Source organism: Panthera onca, chromosome B1, assembly GCF_046562875.1.
Source record: "Panthera onca isolate mPanOnc1 chromosome B1, mPanOnc1 haplotype 2, whole genome shotgun sequence".
Classification (NCBI taxonomy): domain Eukaryota; kingdom Metazoa; phylum Chordata; class Mammalia; order Carnivora; family Felidae; genus Panthera; species Panthera onca.
Window position 1 is genome coordinate 45,348,640 of NC_138342.1, and position 22,521 is coordinate 45,371,160.

General features: G+C 41.6%; 1 pseudogene; it reads left to right on the forward strand.

Moving 5' to 3' along the window:
• Positions 1 to 13,201: 13,201 nt before the first annotated feature.
• Positions 13,202 to 22,521, forward strand: LOC132693105 (small ribosomal subunit protein eS12 pseudogene; annotated as a pseudogene).

Consider the following 22,521-nt stretch of genomic DNA (forward strand, 5'->3'; position numbering starts at 1 on the left):
AATAAGGGTTGGGGAGGGGCAAGGGGTTCTGACTGCAGCAGACTGATTTCCATAGGTTCGTGAGCATGTCCTTGGTTTTGGTCTGCTAAATGATCTGGCAGACATTTCTCCCTCAATTAGGTGTTTTAAGCCCCTTTTTTCAACTTGTGTGATAACCCACAGCCATCCCACAGCAGACCTGACCTTTAAACCAGTTGGCCAGTAAGAACCTACATGAATTGAGGCAAAGGAGTATACTGGTTGTTGACAAAGCTGAACCTTCCACCTTACCTAACTCCCCAGTCCCCCTTCCAGAGGGTTTTGCTTCCTAAGGACCCATCTGAGGAAGTCCTGGCCCATGACCTCCCTTGGCAGCAGAGACATACCACAAGCATAAGGAGAGAGAGCCTGAAGACACATAATCTTTCATAATTTGTGTTGGTTCTTCTTTTCTATCTGGAAGGGGCTGCCAGATGGGAAACTTCCCCACCCGAAGCAGCATGCATCTGCCTGCCTGCTCTCTGTTGCCAAGGCGTGGTCTGCTAGAACTTCTAGGATGTTGAGCATCGTGGGCTGGATTGCAAGACAGGGCAGGCACAAGACTGGGGACAGAGAACGGTGGCTGTGTGAAGTGGGGGGGGGGGGGGCGCAGAAAGAAGCAGTTCATTTTCAGTGCGAAGCAGGGAACAAAGTCACCCCAGGATACCAGGGACACAATGGTGGTGGTCAGGCAGCCACTGTGTAAAAAGGGCCAGAATGGCTGTGGGTCAGGCAGGTGGACATCAAAGGAAAGCAATAACAGACCCCAGGTAACACACCTCTTTTTTGTAACAATTTAAGCAGGTGGAGGTGGATCAGGGTTTAGATAGTTTGAAGGCACCACATTCCTGGCTTCAGCAAGCTTAAAACATAGCCTAGCTCAGGAAGCCATTTTGAATTCTGGCTTCTCTTGGATCATTACCACATGGCTGACCATGGGTAGAGAAAGAATAAGTGACTGTATTGTATGATTTCAAATATATGGGGAGGAAGTACAGACTTGTAGCTGGGAGTGTACTTTCTAGAAGAAGAATGGCAGGATTTAAACCCTGGAACTACCACTTACTAGCTCTCTGTCTTTGGATAAATTAACTAAACTCTTTGGGCCTCAATTTCCTCTCTTATAAAATGGTAGTAAGAATAGTACTGTCAAATGCTTCTCCTCAAAGTACTACCAAAGAGCTTGTGAACAAAGCAAAGATGAGTTTATAGCTTACTAAGGTAAGGGAGATCTCTACCTTCATAGAATGTTAACTGAATCTAATAAGGAAAGAGCAATAGCGAGGTATTTATGAGTTTGGAGCTCAATTAGGACTGGGAAAGAGATTGATAGACACAGCAAGGCAAGAATTTCTGAAGGAGCCTTTGAGAATTGATGAGACCAGTGGAATACTTTCAGGTCAATAACAAAAGTTATTTGCAACTTCATCTTTTTGGGCAAGAGTTTCTTAAAACTTTATTATTGAAAGTTGAATAGTAACTGTCATGTTAATATAAAAAGTAAGCTGTGTTGATGTCCAAGCACATCTCAGAGATTTTGCAGGTTTCATTCCACACCACCACAATAAAGTGAATATTGCAATAAAGTGAGACAAATACGTTTTTTAGTTTCCCAGTGCTTAGAAAAGTTATGTTTACACTACAGTATATTAACTGTACAATAGCATTTATGTATAAAAATACTGTACATATCTTAATTAAAATACTTTATTACTAAAAAATTCTAAACATCATCTTAACTTTCAGTGAGCTGTAATCTTTTTGTTGGTGGAAGGTCTTAACTCTGTGTTGATGGCTGCTGACTGATCAGGATGGTAGTTGCTGAAGGTTGGGGTGGCTGTGGCAGTTTCTTAAAATAAGACAACAATGAAGTTTGCCACACTGATCAACTCTTCCTCTCATGAATAATCTCTCTGTAGCACATGATGCTGTTTGATAGCATTTTACCCACAGTAGAACTTCTCTCAACATTGGAGTCAATCCTCTCAAACCCTACCATTGCTTTATAAGTTTATGTAATATTCTAAATCTGTTGTCATTTCAACAATCTTCACATCATCTTCACCAGGAGTAGCTTTCATCTCAATAAACCACTGTCTTTGCTCATCCATACGAAGTAACTCCTCATCTATTCAGTTATCACGAGATTGCAGTAATTCTGTCACATCTTCAGGCTCCACTTCTCATTCTAGTTCTCTTGTTATTTCCACCACATCTGCAATAACTTCCTCCAATGAAGTCTTGAATCCCTCACAGTCATCCATGAAGGTCAGAATCAACTTCTTTTGAACTTTTGTTAATGTTGATATTTGGACCTCTTTTCATGAATCACAAATGTTCTTAATGGCATCTAGAGTGGTGAAACCTTTCCAGAAGGTTTTCTGTTGACTTTGCCCAGATCCATCAGGGGAATCATTACCTGTGGCAGCTATAGCCATATGAAATGTATTTTTTAAATAATAAGACTTGAAATAATACTCAAAATGACTCCTTGATCCATGGGCTGAAGAATGGATGTTGTGTTAGCAGGCATGCAAACAATGTTAATCTCATTGTGCATCTCCATTAGAGCTCTTGGGTGCATTGTCAGTGAACAGTAATAGTTTCAAAGAAATCTCTTTTTCTGATCATTAGGTCTCAAGAGGGGCTTAAAGTATTCATTAAGCCATGTTGGAAACAGGTGTGCTGTCATCCAGGCTTTGCTGTTCCATTAATAGATCATAAGTGGAGTAGATTTAACATAATTCTTAAAGGCCAAACTTGACAGGCCAATGAAGGCTTGTCCTTTGAAGCTTTGAAGCCAGGCATTGACTTCTCCTCTTTGGCTATCAAAGTCCTAGATGGCATATTCTTCCAATATAAGGCTGTTCATCTACATTAACAACATGTTGTTTATTCTAGCTACCTTCATTAACTCTCTTAGCTAGATTTTTTGACTAACTAGCTGCAGCTTCTACATCAGCACTTGTGGTTTCACCTTGCACTTTATTTTACAGAGACAGTTTTCTTTCTTAAACCTCGTGAACCAACCTCTGCTAGCTTCAAACTTTTCTTCTGTGGCTTTTTGACTCTTTTAGCCTTGACAGAATTGAAGAGAGTTAGGGCCTTGCTCTGGATTAGGCTTTGATTTAAGGGAATGCTGTGGCTGTTTTGATCTTCTATCCACCTTCTCCATATTTGCAATAAGGCTATTTTGCTTATCAGTTGTGTATTCACTGGAGTAGCACTTTTAATTTCCTTGAAGAACTTTTCTTCTGCATTCACATCTTGACTGGTGCAAGAGACCTAGCTTTCAGCCTATTGGCTTTCAACATGCCTTGCTCACTAAGCTTAATCATTCCTAGCTTTTGATTTAAAGTGAGGGATGTGTGACTCTTCCTCTCTCAAACACTCAGAGGCCATTGTAGGCTATTAGTCTACCTAATTTCATTGTTGTATCTCAGGGAATAAGGACATCTGAGGAGAGGGAGAGAAACTGCGGAATGGATGGTGGGTGGAACAGTCAGAACGCACCAACATTTATTGGTTAAGTTCACTATCTTATGAGGGTTTCTGGTGGCCCAAACAATTATAATAGTGACATCAGAGATCACTGATCATAGATCACCCATAACAAATATAATAATAATGAAAAAGTTTGAAATATTGTAAAAATTACCAAAATGTGACACAGAGACACAAAGTGAGAAAATATTGTTGGAAAAATGGTGCCAGTAGACTTGCTCTACCTACGGTTGCCACAAACCTTCAACTAGTGAAAAATACAGTATCTGCAAAGCTCAAGAAAGTGAAGCTCAATAAAAGGAGGTATCCCTGTATATGGGAACTCTCTACTTGCCACTCAAATTTTCTGAAAACCTAAAACTCCAAAAAATTAAAGTCTATTAATTAATGAGAAAAAGTAAATTGGTGGAAGAGGAGATTGCTACATGGTGGATACATTCCTGGGGGAAATGAATCATCCAACACAAATCAGGCTAAAACATGCTTTTGATTCTTCATTTACTTTGCATAAAGGGGCATTGTTTATTTTGCAAGGGAATAAGAGAACAAAATGAGAGCAATAGAATGTCTCACACCCATTGCCAAAATAAGCTTTCTCATTAGGTTAACAATCATGAACATTCAATCAATTTACTCAGAGAAGTAAATCTCAGCCTTATAGGAGAAATTCCAAATCTCCCTCAGTTTATTCCGTAAATAAAGGCTGTATCTTAGTGATTCTCATTAAAGGATTCACCACATCAATAAACATACATGAAGGTGTTTAACAAAGTGCTTTATTGTTAGTATCTCGTTGATCAGCAATCACTCGTTTAACTTCGTCAGAACACACAGTTTTTGCTCAGGCAAAGAACAAGCTTCTTAACTCCGTCTCTGTGGTGGAAGTTTGGTAATCTAGGAGAATTCAAACTTGCTCTCCACAACCAGACCCCAATCTCCTCTGGCCCTGGGGCCACTCACAGACTTCTCCCTCATGACACTCACCACCTTTTCTGCCTTGAATCGTGGATATAAACTCAGTCTATGTAAAACATGCTTTTCTTTTCTGTAACTCAGCTTACTTTCTAACCTTGAGCTTTGTTCCACAGAGCTGGTGGAAAAACAGCCTCACACCTTTCTGGGGTTCCAGGAACCTCCCAGTGCCAAGATGTTGCATGGTGGGGCTTGAGGGTGGGTGGGGCAGGGAAGGTCCTCTGGGGTTGGTCCACACAGTTACTGCCAAGACATGTTATCCCTTTTCCATATGTTCCCTACAGGTCCTCCAGCTTTCTGCTGCTTTTCTGCTGTGAATGGGATATGGGAGTCTCTGCCAGGACTGCCTGTGATCCTGCCTGCCTAGACACAGCCATTTTCTCTGGGATTTTCTTTCCTTAGTAAGTGACTGTTTTGCAAAGACAGGCACAGATCCTTTCTGCTCCTGGAATCCGTGACCTCTCATTTTTGTCCCCTTACTCCCATCTATAAACAAACCTTTCTAGTTTGGGGATGACACAGGCTCTCTTTCTTTAATCTCCCCCACAATGCCACACCCTGAGGATTTCCTAAGGGCTTAAGATTTCGGAACAAGGAGCAAAATTACTTTCAAACTGTATCTCTTTTCTTCCTTGCTACATCCGTTCCCCAAGGCAATGAGATCGGAGCCTCCTGGGATGGAAGGAAGTGAAAGGGGCCCTACAGAGGAAAAGGAAAAAATCCACATTTTCAAAATGTTATGTGGCCATATATTTTATTTGCCTTACTTCCCCTAGTATGTTTTAAGCTATCTGATAGTATGTTCTCTTGTGTCCTCCACAATACCTGTGGAGTGAGAAGGTGTGTCCTCTGACAATCTCTTACTGTTCTTCCTTAAGCCTTGGCCAGTTTTGAGGAAAGCTCTCGAGCAATCCTGTAGGGTCATGATGGTCACATCCCTGCTGCTAAATCGTAAGACTTCCCTTCTCAGTCGATGCCAACTATTACATTTTTGGTTCACCTTTGGAGATATTGGGTATATCTGAACATAGTTCATCAGAATGGATGGAATTTTAAAACTGTTTTTCATCAAGTGGAACAGTTTTGGTCCAAATCATTAAATAGGGCGGAAATAGAAATCATCATATTACTACTACTGTGCTGGGGGTGGGGGTGGAGAAGAGGCAGAAACCTTAATGCATTGAGGCTGCTACACCAAAATGCCACAGTGCTTATTCAAAATTTTCACGTCCAAAAAACCTTTAGGCTGAGGCAACAAAGTCTATCTTAAAATGAAAATGTGCTATTTGGTGATGTCTTAGATTACCTTGGTAGTTACTCAGCAGAGTGCAAACCCTGAAGGAATGAGATACAAGACAGGTAAGTTTTGATGGAAAAAAATGAAAATTGGAAAAGGAAAAGATCATAATCTCCCAAGGGAAATTAGAATTAGAAATGAAGTATAAGAGGTGTCTGTGTGGCTTAGCTGGTTAAGCATCCGACTCTTGTTTTGGCTCACGTCATGATCCTGTTATTTGTGAGATCAAGCCCCACATCGGGCTTTATGCTGATGGTGTGGAGACTGATTGGGATTCTCTCTCTCTCCTTCTTTCTCTGCCCCTCCCCCACTTGCATGCTCTTTCTCTCTCTCTCTAAAAATAAATAAAGTTAAAAAAATAAAGTATGAAAGGGCCTCAGAAACCAGTACAAAAGTTCATAATTTTGTCCAGGATACATAGGCCCTATTTCTGTGGAAATGGTATTGTATGAGCCTATCAACTTTCTTTTGTTGTGTTTTTTTTAAGTTTATTTATTTATTGAGAGAGAGAGAGTGAGAGAACAAGCAGGGGAGGGACAGAGAGAGGGGGACAGAGGATCTGAAGCAGGCTCTGTGGTGACAGCACAGAGACAGATGTGGGGCTTGAATCCATGAGCCATAAGATCATGACCTAAGCTGAAGTCAGATGCTCAACTGACTGAGCCACCCAGGTGCCTCATATCAACTTTCTTTTATGGGAGTTGTCCAATGAGAGCTTTTTTCATTCTCCACTCAGTCCAGTAGGGGTATCTTCCCCAGTGTTACAGCTGGCTGGGCTGGAGTCCCAGGGCCCCTGGTGGCTGGCTCACCACAGGAAGGTGCCATGCTGATGAAGAAGGGAGAATAAGCTCTTCGCTTCGGCTGTCCACTCTTCCACCAGTTCTCTCCTGCTTCCACCAGCAGGGACTGAAGGTGTTCTCTATCACCCCCTGCAGCCCTAAATCTTGTCAAGGCCATTTACCCGTTCATTCTAAACTTTTCTATTCCTCTAGCATTTTCTCTCTAAAGAGGGATCCATACTGCCACAGTTGGATCACAACAAGATATTTTGGTAGCCAGCCTTCTGTTGTGTGCTGAAAATGGAGAACTGGGTACTTGGAATGATCACCTTCCCCTCTCCAATTCCCATTTAAGTAGCTCTGGGGTGATCCCTGATCCCAAATGAGCTGCAGAGCAGCCAAGAGGATCTTGCCGGGACGTCTCACAATGGGGTGAGCTTGTACACTTTGCACCTCTTAAAATCAAGGAAGGCAAAGACCTTATTGAAACCCTATCTGAGCTTCTGTCTGATCCTGAAGCTGAGTTCGGTTCTGAAGGCGCATGCAGACTTGGGTGGGGGGTGCAATTGTACTGTATGAGGTTTGAGTACATGGCCCTTGGGAGTTCAGCTGCAATGCTGGGGCTGGATGCTGGGCAATCTACCAAGGGAGAGCAGGTCCAGGATCATTCATTCCTGCACCCCAGTTTCCAGCCTTGTGTCTGCCACCTCACAGCCACTCAGTCAATGCTTACTGTGCTGAAACAAAACTGCATTTAGTCCACATTTATGGAACCGGGTTCTACCTTACCAAGCTCTTTAACATCCCCAAATAACGTTCAGGCTCTGAAAAGACAGATTAATTTTAATTGACTCAAGGTTCAAATTCCTGTCTCTCCGTTTCTAATTGCTCTCCACTCCCCACCCCCCCACCCCCACCTCCACCAAGCATTAAAGAGTGCATGGTACAAAGGAGCAGAAAGTGAAAGGAAAGGCCCCTTCTTATTGCCAGACCAGACACTCATGTGCTTTTTTGGAATAAGTATTTTGCATCAGGACTGGACAACATAGCAGATTCCTTATGAGAGAAGATGAAAGGAACAACAGTTGTCAAGGACAGGAATGCCAAAGGTTTTCTCTTCTCTCCAGCCAGCAGCTCAGCTCCTCGAAGGAAAACAACCCATCTGTCTGGGATTTGTGTTAGAAGTGACCCTGCTTTGGCTTTTCCCTCAGACAGTGTAAGGCAAGTTCCTTATTATCCTTATTTAGACTCAGCCAAATCCATACACAGAACCTCTTAAGTTGCTGCTCCTGTTTTGGAACTTTCTGGGCTTTGAAGATGGTCTATGATTTATTTATTAATTACAGCATCTCAAATTCTTGGTAAAGTTTTCACTCAGTGACCCTCACAGCTCCCAATTGTTGGTGCAAATGAAATGACTTAGTTGAAATAGAAGTGAAGTATATAAACCTGTAAGAGATTCCAAATAGTTACTGTTTGACCTCACGGTATATATGTGGTAGCCCTGTTTTCTGAACCCCAAACAGGACACATTCAGACCATGAGAAAGACTTGAAATCAAGACTGCCATGGGAGCGAGTGATATGGTCACTTTATTTATTGTGTATATTATTTAGATAACTAAGTTATTTCTCTAACCTGGTCTTGCTTATGTAGATATAATTACTTGTATTCAGTAACTTCACAGTTTGAAGTAGTGAAAACATCTGTGAATAAGGGGAAGAAGGGAAGAGAGAAAATGGTTCAGATGTTCTGAATGAGTGTTTCAGAGATACAGGCGTAGGTGTTTACTGAACTAAAATTAGTTACATGTAGTTTATTATATCATTCTATCATGCATATCATACATTATATTAAATATATGTTATATATCTTTTTGGTTGGAAGTCCATTAGTAAATAACACCACTTGTGTAGTGATGGCTCAGTGAATACTATTTGGCTGATCAGCTGAATTCCATTCACTTTAACTCTACAGGCAAGAGTGCTTTGCTGCTAGGTCTTTAGCTTAGTAATTTCCCCCATTTTGCCTTTGCAAAAAGTCATTGTTTGAGGTTTCTATTGCTATGTAACAAATTACCCCAAAACTCAGTGGCTTAAAGTAAGTATTTATCATCTCAGCTTCTGGGAGTCTGGAATCGGGGTACAGCTTAGGTGGGTGATTTAGCTCCTGGTGATTTAGCTGTTGGCCAGAGACTTCCCTCAGTCCTTTGGTAGGTGGGCCTCTCCAGAGGGCAGCTCACAACATAGCAGCAGCCTCCCTCAGAGTAAGAGAATGAGCAAAAGAGAGCAAGACAATCATAGTCTTTTTGTAACCTAATCTTCAAAGTGACATCCCATCACTTTTGTGATAGGGTCCTGTCCATAGTCAAGGGAAGGGGTTTCCACAGCAGCATGAACATCTGGTGACAGGGATCATTGGAGCCATCTTAGATGCTGCCTAAAACAGCTAAAGAAAAAGAAGTGACCATTTTACGTGTTATCAAAATTCATGTGACCTAGATATGACACAAAATACACAAGCAATGAAAGAAAAGGTGGGTGAATTTGACTTATCAAAACTGAAGACTTTTATGCATTAAGAAAGTGAAAACACGGGGCACCTGGGTGGCTCAGTCGGTTGAGTGTCTGACTTTGGCTTAGGTCATGATCTCATGGTTTGTGGGTTAGAGCCCCGCATTGGGCTCTGTGCTGACAGCTCAGAGCCTGAAGCCTGCTTCAGATTCTGTGTCTCCCTCTCTCTCTGCCCCTCCCCCACTCGTGCTCTGTCTTTCTCTCTCTCTCAAAGATAAATAAACATTTAAAAAAATTTTTTTTAAAAGAAAGTGAAAAGACAACTTACAGAATGGGAGAAAAAAATTACAAACCATATATATGATAGGGTGTAGAATCCAGAATATGTAGAGTTCTTACAACTCAACAATGGAAAGACAAATAACCTCATATAAAAATATGCAAAGGATTTAAATAGTCATTTCTTTTTTTTAAATAGACATTTGTAAAGAAGGTGTACACCTGGCCAATAAGTCCATGAAAAGGTGCTTGACAGCATTAATCATTAGGAAAACGCAAATCAAAACCGCAATGAATACCACTCCATTCATATTATATTTACAAAAAATGGAAAATAGCAAGTTTTGTCAAGGCTCTGGAAAAATTGGAATCCTTATACACTGCTAGTGTAAAATGGTGTAGCCACTGCGGTGGTTCCTCAAAAAAGTTAAATATAGAACTACCACATGGCACAGCAAAGCTACTCCTGGGTATATACCCAAGAAAAATGAAGCTATACACTTGCAAAAATACTTGTATGTGAATGTCCATAGCCATATTATTCATAATAGCCAAAAAGTAGAAGTAATGCAACTGTCCCTCACCTGATGAATGCAAAAACAAAATGTATTTTACCCGTACAATGGAAAATTATTCAGCCATAAAAAGGAGGGAAGTCCCAGTATGTGCTACAACATGAACTTTGAAAACATTATGATGAGTGAAAAAAGTCTAACAAAAAAGCTACATATTATATGATTCCATTTAGATGAAACATCTAGTATAGGTAAATCCATAAAAACAGAAAATAGATTCATATTTTCCAGGAGAAACATTGAAGGAAGGGGGAATAGGCACTGAATAGATACTGAGGCTCTTTTTGAGGTGATGGGAATGTTCTGAAATTATATAGTGGTGCTGGTTGCTCAACTCTTTATATACGAAGATCCACTGAATTGTATGCCTTTAAGTGGTGAATTTTATAGGTAAATTATATCTCATTGGTTTGTATATGTCTATATATCATTGGTTTTCAACTTCAGCAGCATATTAAAGCCAGGTGGGAGATTTGAAACATCCAGATGCTCAGGTCACACCCCAGAATCTCTGGGGTAGGATCCAGGCCTCAGAGCTTTTCAAAAATCCACACATAATTCCAGTGTGCAGCCAGGGTGGAGAACCAGCAGCCTAGAGGATCATGACTCCTTAGCAAGTTGCCTTCACTCAAAAAGTGACCGTTTGCCCTCTCTATCTTCCTTCCAGTAACGGGAATCGGCAAAGAAAGCTGCCTGCCCTCAAGGACAGGTCTTCTTCCAAATCAAGATGGTTCTTTAATCTCTCCTCTAATTCACTGCTATTTTCCTTTCTGTGGGTGACTCGGAATGTTCAGTACTTTAAAGAGGGCATACTTTAGGCTTAACATATTTTTTTCTCTCTCTGGGTTAGGTTACTGTGATTCAACTGTGGGCAGAGAATCATTTTTCCACTTTGGAACAAAAGTTGGATTCTGTCCAAATGGGTTGGCACTTTTGCCCTGAAAAACCTGGATTTTATAGTTTGTGAAGTTCTGAGCAAAAAATTCAGGTGTAAGGAGCTAGAAATGTGAGGCCTTTTACACTGGGCTTATGCTCTATTTTTTGTGTTTATTCTCTGACTGTAACACTCAGGTTTATTTAACCGGCTTTAATCTTGGCCTTCCGGAGTCCCAGCCTTTGGTATTATAAATCCTCCACTGCTAGTGGATCACCAAGTTCCTCTGGCACCACAATCACTCTGTTTGGCAAACCTATCTGGGCTTGTGTCCCAAATCACAGTGGTCCTGATTAAATTCACCAACCAAAGCATTAGTATTTTTTTTTCATTCACCCCCAAAAGCTATAGGCAATTTGTGAAAAAGATACAAATTGCTGAAGAAATAAAAATTAGAAGATTTAAAAGAACTATTGAAAAAAAAAGATCAGCAACAGCTACTTTAGGCTATAAAGGCCAAGTCTGTGCTGTTCTAGCTGGTAACCTACTCTTGGTGGGGGGGGGGGGGGGGGCGGGTGATGCCAGTAAACACACAGGACCATCAGCCTTGGCACCATTCATGACAATAGCAATGACAGGCAACTCTAGAAAGGAGACTAAGCAGGGACTGACTACTTCAGGAAGCTTCCAGTAAGTAAGAACACAAAAAATTGCAGAGGCTTGTGGAGTGCAGGAAGGGTAGACAAGAATGGGTAGGGAAGTGGAAAGTGCAGATGTGTGGATCTGCTCCTTGAGAGCCATGGAAACCATCTATCTTTCTGGAATTAAATAAAGTAGAATGCACAAATCTTAAAAAAAATAGCTGAGTGATTTACATATATAAAAATCTGTGAAACCATGGGCAAAATCAATATTTAGAATGTTTCCCTCTTCTCAGAGAAATTCTCTCATAACCCTTCCAGTCAATAGCCCCCTCCCCTCACTCAGAAGTAGCCCTGTTCTTATTTATATTACTGTAGATTAGTTTTGTCTGTTCTTGAACTTTATACGAAAGGGATTATACAGCATTTATTGGTTTGTGTATGGCTTCTTTTGCATAGTGTAATGTTTTGGGGAGTTATGTGTATTGTTATATGTATCTGTAGTTTGTTCTTATGATATTGCTGTGTAGTAGTTCATGATATAAATATGCCATAATGTTTATCCATTGTCCTGTTAATGGACATTTGAGTTGTTTTAGTTTGGGGGCTATTATATATAAAGCTGCTACGAACATTGGTATACATGCCTTTTTGTGGACAAAACATTCCCTTTTCTTGGGATGTGTCTAGGAGTAGAATTGCTGGGAGATAGGTCACTTATATGTTTAACTTTAGCAGACACTGCCAGATGGTTTTTCTGAAGTGGTTGTATCATTTTTCACTCTTACCAACAGTGAGAATTCCAGTGGTCATTTTTGAGATGAAAAAGCAGTCAGCAACTACCTAACCTGAGCCAAACTCTTTGCGGCATGAAATTTGTGAAGATCTGTAAGATAGGGGACCAGCAATGCTTTGCAGCTGAGGGATGAAAGAAAACGAATAAAAACAGAGGCCAGAGAGGGTGCCTGTAACTGTCCCACCCTAACCACTGCCAGTAGGAAGGAAATCCAGTAGCTGGTTTTGGGTCTTTTCCTAGCATGGACATTAGCTAGTTAAAGGGATTTGATGGAATGGGAGATGCTAAATTTTTTTTTCCAATTAACATAGTGGAAAACAATAATACAAGAAAGAAAAAGCAGGTTAGGTAGCAATGTTTCTCCTGCTTCTCTGAGCAGGAGAGCTGGTTTAAAAATACAGAATTTACACTTTTATTTTTTATTTATTTATTTTTTTTCAGAATTTACACTTTTAAAGAGATACTCTAGTTGATATCATTGGTATTTCAAAAGCCACTAAGAAATACTGTTTAGAGGTTCAGCAATGCCAGCACATATGTGTGCCTGGAATAACAGCAGGAATATTCCCTTCTCACTTGACTTTACATTAGGGCACCTTGTCGACACTGTCCGTTTGATCTTTAAATGTTTTGAGTGTCCTTTTCAACACATAAGGGGCACCTGGGTAGCTCAGTCAGTTAAGGTTATGCATCTGACTCTTCATTTCTGCTCAGGTCATGATCCCTGAGTCATGGGATGGAGCCCAAGTTGGGCTCTATGCTGAGCATGGAGCCTGCTTAAGAGTCTCACTCTTTTCCTCTGCCTCTCCCCTGCTCACACTCTTTAAATAAATACATACATACATACATACATACATACGTACATACATACATACATTTTTTAAAAATTGAGGAAAAGCTTCCACCATTCACTTTATCCCAGGGTCAGGATAGGGGGTGTCTTCTTCCCAGTAATGCAGTTTCAAAAGTTGACAGGCAGCTTTTTCTCTCCCTCTGTTGCTGCCAAGGAGGACGATCACCTCAGGTAACTCCATCCCCTTTTAAAGAGATTTACCATTAAATTTCAATGTTGAGCTAGGAGGAGATACAAAAAATTACCAAGATAACATTACAAAGTTAAAGCAATTTTGGCACATAGTGGCCCCTTGATAACAAGTCAAAAGAATTATATTAATTTCATTTAAAAATGTACTAAGTGCCAATTACATGACAGACGCTATTCTAGGCCAAGGAATACCCATATAAAATGCATACAAAGTCCATGCAAAAAGTAGGAGACAAACACCCCTCTACCCCAGCTAGCTGAAACCTGCACAAAGCTATCTTCCTCTTCCCACCTCACGTTGACCTTCTGCCCCCAAGGCCCCTGGAGGCCCTTCTCCAGCCCTCTTCAGCCGCCTGACTTGCTGCCACTAACTCCTCCCTGTGGATCACAGCCCACTTCATCCCACCTCTTTCCCCTCATCTCTCCCCATCCCCCTCCGCTTCATCCCACCTCTTGAGCCAAACAAAAAAATCAAGATGGCAAAGGCTTCTATTTTCAAGAAGCTTTCATTCTAATGAGGAATTGTATTAGTCGGGGGTGGGGGGTAAGTGCTGTAACAAAAGCACACACACACTCATGAGCACCTAATTCTTAGTGGCTTTAGCACAGTAATAAACCATACTCTTCAGCATTTCATCTCAGTCTGATTCAGGTTGGAAAGAGGACAGGTATTCCGCTCCAGGCAGCTATTCCTTGTCCCACATTCCTCTGTGCCCACAGAGCCCTCTCCCTTCGGCCAGCAGGTGGGAAGGAAAGAACTAGGAGATCAGATGGCTAATTTTTATGGCCAAGCCTGCAAGTGGCTCACACCACATTACCCACATTGCCTGCACCAGACTGAGTCAGTGACCACACCCAACTGCAAAGGAGGTTGGGAAATGTAGCTGGGTGCAAAAGAAAGGAAACAGAGTTTGGTGTACCCATCATAGCTGCTACTGCAGGGGTGAAAAATAAACAGGAAGTATAATCGGTGTGGTAAGTGCTGTACTATGAGGAGGTAAGCAGTACTTGATAATACACAGGAAGTACACCTAACCTAGCCTGGGTTTGGGTGGGCCAAGAGAGAATATGCTGAAGGAATTGAGGCCTAAGGTGGGGCAAAAAATAGAAAATCAATTTCCCTTTAGAATATGGTAACTTTTCTGCTAATGAGGTACCTCCTTGCATGAATGATTTGTTTAAATCCAAAAACAGTTGTTTTTTTACAAAGTAACCATTAGAAAATAATAAGCCCTTTCCTGGGTTGCTCTTATTCTCTGCTTTAAGAAGAAATGGCCCAATGTGGCATTCGCTATTGGCTTACTGCCCAAGAGTCATTCGTTCCCTCTTCCTTGATAAGAAAATGACACTTTTCTTGAGCCATCAAGTGACAATGTATGCTGCAAAAATGGATTCCAGGAGATGGACTGTAATTAGTCTAAGGCAACCATGGTAATCCAGTTCACCTTTCATTCATTCAACAAATATTTAATAAGCTCCTGCTATGTGTCATTCTGTTCTAAGTGCTGTTTTCACCAATTATAGACATGGGGTTCATGGAGCATGTGGCCCAATTCTAGATAATGAGGGGAAAGGGGGCTTCTGGGAAAAGGCTTTCCTCTCTGATAAAGTAAAATGAGAGTTGTCTAAGGAGAAAACCAGGGCTTTTCCTTCTTGCGTTTGGATGATATTATGTGGGACGTGATGCCTGGAACTAGATCAGTGTCTTGGGACCATGAGGTGATGGAGAAAAGATCCAAGAGAGGATAACCTAGAGTTCTAGCCTACTTCAGCTATTGAATTAAGCAAACTGGAATCACCTGCCTTTTTAATACGAGACAATAGAAAGCCTATTTCTATTAATTATTATTTCTATTAATAATTCTAATAATAAACCACTTTCAACTGGATATTCAGTCTCCTATAGCCAGAAGCATTTAAACAAATACACATGATTTTGTTGGCATTGTTTTGGATTAGAATAGGAAAATGTTTTTTTAAGTTTATTTATTTATTTTGAGAGAGAGAGAGAACATGTGCACATGCAAATGGGGGAGGGGCAGAGAGAGAGAGGGAAAGAGAATCCCAAGTAGGCTCCTTGCTGTCAGCACAGAGCCCAACATGGGGCTCCATCCCATGAACTGTGAGATCATGCCTTGAGCTGAAATCAAGAAGAGTTGGTCGCTTAACCGACCGAGCCACCCAGGCGCCCCGGAAAATATTTAATGAATGGATGAAGAATCTGATATTTTTCATTTTCTTCTCAACTGTGTTGTTCAATCATAGAGGAGTTTCTATCCCAGATCTCTTTCTGAATAAAAACCATCTTCCATAATCTTATTGGCTCCTCCTTTGGCCACTGCAGATGCCCCATTGGAAGTAGATGTGTTTGAAAGCAAAGCCACTTTTTCTTCTAGGTCCCCTACCTTTGTGTCCTTGAGATGGGGCACATGAGAGGATTTTTTTGGGGGGGAGGGGTTGGTTTTTTAATTTGGAAGAGGAAGCTCCTTATTTGCTGATGATGAAATTGATAGGCAGATTTCTTCCTTCCTTCTTCTCTTCCTCTTTGTGCCTTTCCTTTCTCTCTCTCTCTTCCTTCCTTCCTTCCTTCCTTCCTTCCTTCCTTCCTTCCTTCCTTTTCTTCCTTCCTTCCTTTTTCCCCTCCCTCTTTCTCTTCCTCTCTCCCTCCCTCCCTCCCTTTCTCTCTCTCTCTCTCTCTCTCTCTCTTTCTCTCTCTTTCTCTCTCTCTTTATTTTCTTCTCTCACCATGGAATAAGTTGGGCTGCAAGCAGTGTTCTTTGTGGCCTGTGGGATTTTGGAGGCTCCCTGGATCTTGTTGAAACAGAAACCTGGCAAATTCCATGTTCTAATTCAGAGCTTCCTGGCTGAACTCAATGGAACTCCAGCTAAGGAATTAAGTTGGTAAGTCAGTGATATTTGAAATGAATAATGGAGATATTTGGGGATAAGCTTTAATTTTAGAATAAGTATGTCACATAGCTTTTTGCTAGAATGATTTGGGATAGTCACAAATATTTAAGATGCCACTTGGCTTTCACTATGTTGATGATGTCAATAAAGGGGCTATCTTTCCCATGCTCTGTAAGATTTGGGTGCTAATGCCTGTTTGCTTTGACTATTATGTCGTTGATCCAAAAGATAATCATCCTTTTGAGACTTTCATGTCTGTCCATTTCTTCTGTCATTGGCTGTTTTGACTAATAGCTATAATTTGAGGGAAAAGTGTATTGTATTGGTTGGGGTACTGGCAGGAAAAAGATGGCAGAAGTTATTGCAGATGATTAATGAAAGGGTTCTACAAAGATGTGAGAGTATCAAGAGAAACCAACAAGGGGCAGTGAAACATTAAGGCTAATAACACTATTTCTAGGCTGAGAATGGGTCAAAGGGAGAGAGACATTATTGGAAACTGGAGAGATTGATAGCTTTGAAGAGAGCCTCCTGCTAGCAGCTGTGGCCTTTGCTAGAAGAACATAGTCACTGTCAAACTGTGACTCTGGATATATAGGGAAAAAATACCCTGACATTACTCTACTCTTATACTCTGATCTTCCTACTAGTGACTATCATTGACTAAACTCAACCAATAGTCAGAGGGAAAGGAGCTTGGCTGAGACAGTCGGTGAATGTCACCCTCCTTGGCCACAGAATAAGGTAGAAAAGGATGGACAGTAGATCTGGAAGAGCAAATAGGGCTACCCATTTGTGTGCCTTCATTTTCCTTGTCAATAACTTTAGAACCAGTTAATATGTAGGCAGGTCCTAGATCCATTCTTTAATAGCTATATGCTTTTATGTTTAGGATATTGCCTAGGCTCTGCAATAAGAGATCCCCAAACACTGCAACTTAACCAAACAAATGTTTATTTCTCTATTAGGCTCCTTCCTGGATAGGAGTCCAGGGCTGATGTGATTGATGGTGTTGAGGGCTTTGGTAGATATTAGTTCTGTTGAAAAAATATTCCCAGCCTCCTTTCTCTGGAAATAAGGGAGGATTGTACTTCTCTGCCCCCTTGGGGTTAGATGGTGTCATGCAACTTGCTTTGGTCAGTGAAATGTAAGTGTGGGATGTGCCAGAATCATTTACTTGCCCATGTTTTCCCTGTCACTGAAATTTGCATGGAAGCATTATTAATATGAAGGACAGCCATCCTGAAAAACTTCTCAGAGCTGTAGCATATTTGTGGGAGTGAGAAATAAAACACTGCTTTTAAGCCACTGAGATTGGAGGTTGGTTGTTAATGCAGCTGTACCAGGTATTTTTGAATAATATGGAGACTCAGGCTCCTTTTGTTTTGTTGCCTTCCAAACTCTAAGGTGCTGCTGCCACCTACACAATCTGAGACAGCTCATTACCATAGTGACATTCTAGTTCAGGGAAGTGGGAAGAGAACAAGAGGGCACACATATTATTTTTAGAGGCATTAACCAGAAATAGCACACATCACTTCCTTTGGCAACCTAGTGCTTTAGTTATCTGTTGCTGCAAAACCAATGATCCAAAATATTAGCATATTAGAACAACAAATAGTTTTCAGGGGCAGCTTAGCTGGGTGGTTATATTTTAAGGGCTGCTGTTGTCTGAAGACTCGAAAGGGGCTGGTGGATGCACTTCCAAGCTCACTCACATAGTTGTTGGCAGACCTCTGTCCTCACTTGCTGTTGTCAGGAGGCCTTAATTGCTTGCCATATGGGCCTCTCCACAGGGCTGCTCCACATGGCAGCTGGCTTCCCCCAGAGCAAATAATCCCAAAGACAGACAGAGACAGAGAGAAGCTGCAGTGTCTTTTAAACTAATCTCGGAAGTGACACATCATCACACAGACCAACACTGGTACAATGTGGGAAGGGACTATGCAAAGGAGTGAATACCAGGAGGCAGAAATTGTTAGAGGCATCTTGGAGGATGGCTAAAAAAACCTAACAGTAAGAGAGGTGAGAAAAGTTCATCTATAGCTGGGCGGCCATCTCCTCAGATGAAACTGGAAGGGGAGAAGGGCAAAGGGGACACACAGAATTCTCCACACTCTCTTCTAGCCACACAAGTATACATGTGCACTTGCCTTCTCATACATGAATATACAGTCTGTATCCTAAAAAAATTCTAGGCTTCTGGATTGTAGTTCCTATGCTCCAGAGGATTCTTATCCTTAGCGTCACTAGCCCCAGAAATTTGCCTTCTTCACTCCCAGACAAGGCCACATTCCCATGTAAAAAGCTTTTTAAGAAACAAGTGGGGAGAGGGAGCTTCCATCTGGAAGAAAGAATAAGAAAATCCTTCTGCATTGCTAATCTGGAACTCTAAGAATGAGTCATACGAACTATGAGTCATTTTGCCATTATATGTAAGTAGTTGGAGGAGTTACATAAATTGAGATTCAAATCTAATGTTTCTTATGTTTTTCCAAGTTTAGGTGGTAAACTCATAAAAAGACACAGTGAAATTTAAAAAAATTTTTTTAACATTTGTATATTGTTGAGAGACAGAGACAGAGAATGAGCAAGAGATGGGCAGAGAGTGAGGGAGACACAGAATCTGAAGCAGGCTGCTCCAGGCTCTGAGCTGTCACCACAGAGCCTGGCACGGGGCTCAAACCCATGAACTGCGAGATTATGACCTAAGCCCTGAGCCAAAGTCAGATGCTCAACCGACTGAGCCACCCAGGTACCCTGCTACACTGAAATCTTTTAAAAAAATTTTTTTAGTTTATTTATTTATTTTGAGAGAGAGTGGGGGACAGAGAGAGGGAGAGAGAGAGAATCCCATGCAGGCAGGCTCTGTGCTGTCAGCACAGAGCCCGACATGGGGCTTGAACCCACGAACTGTGAGACCATGACCTGAGCTGAAATCAAGAGTTGGATGCTTAACCAACTAAGCCACCCAGGTGCCCCACACTGAAAATTATATTCATAGGAGCACATCCCCAGTGTGGCAGCACTTAAATATCTGTAAGCATACAAATGATGGTGAAGGAGAAGGGAGAAGGTCTCTAGAAACCAATACTTCTTCATGCCTATAATTGTATATGAAGAGCACAACAACATAGCACCAGGCTTCATAAAACCCCAAATCTTATTCTGCTGCCTTGCCAACATAAGCAGTGGCTGATGTCCCAGATCCTTGCCTGACTTATGTCCACTTCACTACCTCTCAGTACTTCCATCATGGGAAAAGAATGTGAAGTTTCAAATTATTTTTCTTATTGCCATTGTTATGACTAGCTACTTTGGCATTGAATTTGGACAGGGACACATTTGGAACAGTTGGTATCAGGTTTTAAAATGACCGTTTAGTGGACAGTGGAATATGTGGAGCAAAATTTCTATGTGGAGATGGCAAGGGTTAAGAGAGAGTAGCAAATTGTCCCCACGAAGGTGACAAACTCCTATCTAATATACATTTGCACTTAGTTCAAAAAGGTATGTTCTGATGTCCATAAATTATCTACTTGTCATCTTGTCCTTAAATGTGCAAAACTATTTTTTTTTCTCAAGTCCCCATCAATTGAGAAAAATCTGGTACTCTGCCCAATTATTTTCAAGGTTTATTGGCCTATATATCCCTGGTTAGTTTTTTACTTTGATTTCCTGTTTCTCCTGGACTCTTGATTATTCTAGTAGCTGATATTCCTTCTCCTATATACTCCTCTCTCCCTTTCTTCACTCTGGCATTAGTCAGGATTCTTTTTGCTGCAAATGACAGATATACTGCAAGAAGAGAATTCGCTAGTTCACAGAGCCAGGAAGGCTGGGTAGCCTTGGGGAAGAGTGGGAAACCAGGGCCTCAGGACCTGATCTCCCTCTTGCCTTCTCTTTGAAACTCCCATCTCTGCCTGGTTTCATTCTCTTCCACTACAGAGTGCCCTTCTCATATGGTTGGGTAGATGACTGCTTGCAACCCTAGGCCTCTATCCTCATAACTCTCCATGCAAGAGCATAATAGAGAACTACCTCTCCAGATCCAATTGGGAAAACTCTGGTGAAGGACTTTGGCCCACATGAGGTCAAGAGCCCATACCTTGTTTGGGTCCCGGTGTGCACCGGGATATGGCATTGTGATTGGCCAACCTGGGTCACATGTCTGATTCTGAGTAGAGTGGGGATTCTGTGGTGCTGTGAGTAACTGGTCTACCAGGACCATATGAAGTAGGAGGAGTTCCCCAAATGTAAAGGGGTTCAAGAAGAAGAGAGCAGATAGAAGCAAATGTTTCTTCAGTCCACTGTGTGCCAAAAACAGCTCAAGCAGCTCCTTCCTCATCCCCTAAAGGATCACCATTGCAAGGTCGTTTGTGTAATGGAGCTTTCTTGAAGGTTGATGATTTAATCAATCATGCCTACATAGTGAAGCCTCCATAAAATCCCAAAAGTACAGGATTCACAGAGCTTCAGGATTGGTGAGCACGTGGAAGTGCTGGGAAGTATAGTGTGCCCAGAATGGTCATGGAAGCTCAGCACCCCTACCTTCTATATCCTCCATATGGCTGTTCCTGAGATATATTCTTTACAACAGACTGGACATCTAGTGAGTAAACTGTTTTCCTGAGTTCTGTGGACTATTCTAGGAAATTAATCACATCCAAGGAGGTACTTCTGATATAAAACTTCTGGGAACTTCTGATATAAAACATCAAAAACTTGGGGCGCTGAGGTGGCGCAGTCAGTTAACAGACAACTCTTGGTTTCGGCTCAGGTCATGGTTTGTGAGTCTGAACCCCATGTCAGACTCTGTGCTGTGAGTGAGGAGCCAGCTTGGGATTCTCTCCATCTCTGTCTGTCCATCTGTCTGTCTCTCTGCCCCTCCCCTACTGGTGCTCTTTCTCTCTCTCTCTCTCTCAAAACAAACAAACAAACAAACAAACAATTTTTAAAAAAACACGTTAAAAACATTCTCCCCTCAATATACCATAATATTGAAGTTAATAAGAGGTTACCTCTGGGTAGAGGAATCATGGGTAAATTTCATGGATTTTGTTGGTTTTATTATATGTTTCTGTTTTTCACTTATCTCTACTTCCACAATTAACAAATAAAATTGGTTCAAGGAAAACAAGGAAAAACAGAGCCTGCTGCCCCTGTGCTCTTTACCAAGAAATGCAAAACTCTTCCCACAAGCTTCCCACCTTCCCAACCCCATCCAAATCTTCATCCTAAGCCTCACTGGCCAGAGGGTATCACATGACCACCACAGCTCCAAGTGAGGTTAGAAAAATGAGTATTTCAATTTTCCAGCCTCTACAGCCTTGCCAGAGAAAGGTGGCAAAAGAGAAAGGTGTTTGGAGTATTACTGGTCTAAGCAGCCAACACTATATGCAATAGCAGAACTGGGACACCAGGTGAAGAAAGAGGGGTTGTGCAGTTTTTCTCAGTCTGGGGTGGGTGTTATCACTTTGGTGTGTGGCCCTGGTTGTCCCTATACAGGGGACACATACAGGTCTGGGTTCTCATACAGGTCTGGGTTCTCATTAAGACTTCTCTCAGGCATCAAAATGATCCTTGCCCCATTCTTGTTAGCACTTTATAGCAATAGTAATTATTATTACTATTTACAAAATGCTTTTTTTGAAGCAGAGTATTTCCATCCTTGTATTACAGTTGAAAGAGTAAACTCAGGAAGGTTAGTATTATTAACAAATCTGTATTTAAAAGGGCACTGACTTTCCCTGTCACTGCTGAGCCTCCAAAGCAGAGGCTCTAGTACATTCGAGATTCACCTCTACCTCTTCCCAACCACCAGGGGCAAGGAAGGCATTGCAGCTGGTGGTATAATAGAGGTTGATACTGCTTTACCAGAAATGCTGAAGACTGGCCTCACCTATGATGGCCTAGCACAGGGAATTCCCAAGCTGCCAAAGCCTTAGACAAGCACCAAGCCCATCTTGTGTGCTTGCATCCGACTGTGATGAGCCAATGTATGTCAAGATGGTGGAGGCCCTTTGTGCTGAACACCAAATCCACCTAATTAAGGTTGATGACAACACAAAACTAAGGGAATGGGTAGGCCTCTGTAAAACTGTTGGAGAGGGAAAACCAGAAAACGGTTGGTTGCAGTTGTGTGGTAGCTCAGGACTACGGCAAAGACTCTCAAGCCAAGGATACCATTAAGGAGTACTTCAAATGCAAGAAATGAGTAAATAAAAAACTTGGCACTTGTTTAAACAAACTAGTTAATTAGTTAAAAGGACACAGAATTTCATTTTCTCCCAGCATGGGCCATTCAAGGACTCTTGA